The sequence below is a fragment of the Macrobrachium rosenbergii genome, chromosome 51 (assembly GCF_040412425.1).
Source record: "Macrobrachium rosenbergii isolate ZJJX-2024 chromosome 51, ASM4041242v1, whole genome shotgun sequence".
NCBI lineage: Eukaryota > Metazoa > Arthropoda > Malacostraca > Decapoda > Palaemonidae > Macrobrachium > Macrobrachium rosenbergii.
Genome location: NC_089791.1, coordinates 53,174,889 through 53,178,446, shown reverse-complemented (window position 1 = coordinate 53,178,446; position 3,558 = coordinate 53,174,889).

Below are 3,558 nucleotides of genomic sequence, written 5' to 3'. Positions count from 1 at the left end.
TATGGTCTTTACGGTGTTAATGAGGAATGTTGCGAGATGGCTTCATCTTGGAGGGTATAAGTAGTCGCTTTATTTGGACGATTGGCTCATCCGAGCCACATCAACAAAGTGTCTGGAGGACCTGGAATCGACTTTGGATTTGTGAAGTCCCTAGGACTTCTTGTGAATTTAGAAAAGTCCCATCTGACCCCGACTCAGTCCATCGTTTATCTGGGGATTCAGATGGATTCAGTGGCTTTTCAAGCTTTTCCGTCCCAGGAACGATCAGCAGCAGTGCTTAGAAAAAGTTTCAGCCTTCCTGGGAAGAAACATGCTCGGTGAGGGAATGGATGAGTCTGCTGGGGACCATTTCATCACTGGAGAAGTTTGTTTCCTGGGAGACTGCATCTCAGACTGCTTCCAATTCTTTCCTTGCAGAAAACTGGCAGAGACAAGGAGGATCTGGAAGTTTCTCTGAAGATCTGCTTCTTGTCAAGAATCACCTTCGGTGGTGGCTCGATCCCTCGAAGTTGGCAGAAGGCCTTTCTCTCCAACCTTCAGAACCCCGACCTAGTGTTGTTTCCGACGCGTCCATCTCGGGATGGGAGCAACACTAGGGGGGAGGAAGTGTCAGGCACCTGGAGAGGGGAACAGGTGTCCTGTCACATCAATCTCAAAGAACTGAAAGGCGATTTTCCTGGCCTTCTTTTCTTCCAGGCCAAGTGTCAGGTCGGGTGTCCAGATCAACTCCGACAACACCACAGCCCTGGTCTTACCTCAGAAACAGGGAGAACTCACTCCCGGTCCCTGTTCACTGGCTAAGGAAATCCTGCTGTTAGCTCCAGGCTCACCAGGTCACGATCCTCACGAGGTTTTGTTGCAGGGGTGGAGAATATCCGTCTTGCGGATCTTCTCAGTCGGCAGCATCAACTTCTGCCGACAGAGTGGACCCTCTGAAGAGGTTGTGTCAGGACTTTGAGGCTTTGAGGGACGTCCCTTTAGTGGATCTCTTCGACTTCCAGGACCACAAGAGCTTCCTCTTTACTGCTTTCCTGTTCTCGACCCAGGAAGCGTAGCAGTAGACGCTCTTCTCTGGGACTGGAAGGGGATGGGCGTTTATGCCTTTCCCATTCAAGATTCTGGGGAGTCATCAGGAAGTTTTAGCCTCAGAAGGGACGAGAATGACGTTAATCGCCCCCGTTTTGGCCAGCAGCAGAATGGTTCACAGAGGTCATGTCCTTCCTAGTGGACTTCCGAGACTCTGCCCAGAGTAGATCTGCTCAGACAGCCCCACTTCGAGAGGTACCACAAAACCTTCGCTCTGAGTCTAACTGCATTCCAGACTATCGCGAAGTTGGCAAGAGCGAGGGTTTTTCTACCAGTGGCTAAGGGCTATCGCTAGCGCCAGGAGACTCTCTTCCAGTAATTTGTACCAGTCCAAGTGGACCGTTTCAGGAGATGGTGTAAACTTAAGGGCATTTTCTACCACGACCTCTGTGTCAGATAGCGAGACTTCCTCTTCATTTCTGGGAGTGATGGAAAACTGGCAGTCTTTTTTGACTATCAAAGGATATAGGAGTATGCTATCGGCTGTTTCAGGCACAGAGGCCTGGACTTGACTAACAACAAAGACCTTCACGATCTCTTAGGTCTTTGAGACCTGTTAAGGTGCCTCCCTCCAGGACTCCTTCTTGGAATTTAGATGTAGTTCGGTTCCTGATGTCAGATAGGTTTGAGCCTTTAAATTCTGCATCCTTGAGAGATGTTACAAAGAAGGCTATTTTCCTAACTGCTCAAGCGACTGCGAAGAGAGTTAGTGAACTTCAACCTTTAGCAAGACATATAGGCTTTAGAGGCCCTGATGCATTTGTTCCCGTTCTCTAAGCCCTATTTTTCTTTGCAAAGAATGAGAACCCGTCTTCCTTGGCCCAGGTTTTGAGATTCAAGGGTATGGCTGAGATTCTGGGCAAGAGCCAGAGAGAGTCCTTTGCCCTGTCAGGGCTCTCAATTCTATTTGCACAAGACGAAAGGAAAGTAGAGGCCCCTCGGACAATCTCTGGTGTTCTGTGAAGAGACCTGACTTACCTATGTCGAAGAATGCTCTGGCATTCTTTGAGGAATACAATTAAAGAAGCCCATTCCAGTGCTGCAAGACAGATTTCATGAGACTCTGTCAAGGCTTGAAGTGAAACTTCAGTGGCCTTCCAGAAGAACAGTCCCTCAACGACATTCTGGGTGCCACTTTTGGTATGCTGCAACTCTGTGTTCTCATGACTTTATGGAATGTGAAGACGTCCTGCGAAAAACTGCTCTGCGCTGGGACCATACGTTTCATGAATGCAATGTTGGGGGCAGAAAGATGACTCATCCTATCCTTTAGAAAATGGTTGGAAGTGTTTGTTAATTTTTTTGTTGTTTTTGGTCGTTGGGTTGACTGCTGGTGGTGGACTTCCCCCTTTCTTTAGCCTTTGTTAGGTTTCTAACTTAGTTAGGCTTGGTCAGGTGGTTGGTTTTTTTGCTTCTTTGCCCTCAGTATGGTCATATGGTCTAGTCCCATTGTGGTCACGCCCCGTTGACAGATCATCTAGAACTCACACCAGCTCTATAGGTCACTACCTTGCTGGAGACTCTCTAGTAAAGCAGAAGCAGGCTTGGGTGACAGTAATCAATAAGTCAGCTATGCTAACAGGTAAGAACCAAGGTATCAATCGCTACATAGTTTGTTTCTAAATCCTATTCTGTCTCTTCCCACCAATGGTTGATTCGAAAATATATATATCTGACAGGTAAGTCTCATGAACAAATGATATTTTAATGATAAAATAAAGTTTGTTTATAACCTAGCAGATATATATATCATAGTGCCCACCCCTCCTCCCCTCAGGAGACAGTGGCACTAGAAAATCTGAATAGAAATGGAATGGTTCCGATTCCGCCTCCCAGCGTGGGAATGAGTACTAACCACCTGGCCACACTGCGCAGCTACGTAGTTTAAAATTCTGTCGATTTTGGAGAAATACAGCTATATATATATCTGCCAGGTAAGTATGAACAAACTTTATTTTATCATTAAAATATCATTTTATAGGATCCATGTCTTAGCATATTAGATCTTTCAATTCAGTTAATAGGAGATTGGAAGAACAGGAGATGCTCAAACTCATCTGGTCAGCAGGGGATATTACTCAGTGCTACTTATGTTGCACAATGTAGATGGTACTAAAGGTTCTTTACAATGTCTTTCCATCCCAACTACATTGCTTTCTGCCTCGTATTTTCATCCATTCCCTTTGGTCATTTCATATTTAGCTGTCCAACTTCTTACCTGTACCTTGTTTCAGTTTTCACCTTATGTAAGTTAAATCCTTCAGGTAGAGACTACAGTATGAGAGTAGAAATGTGATTCATTGGTATTGTTAAACTATTTTTTGGTCTTGTTAAACTGTTTCATACCATTAGGCATATAGCACCATGTAAGCTGGATAATGATGGAAATATCGTAATATTTAAAGAACTACATAAGATTGAAAAAAGCTTAGGCGGAGAATGGAGCTGAGCAGCCAGTTAACAGTAGAGTAG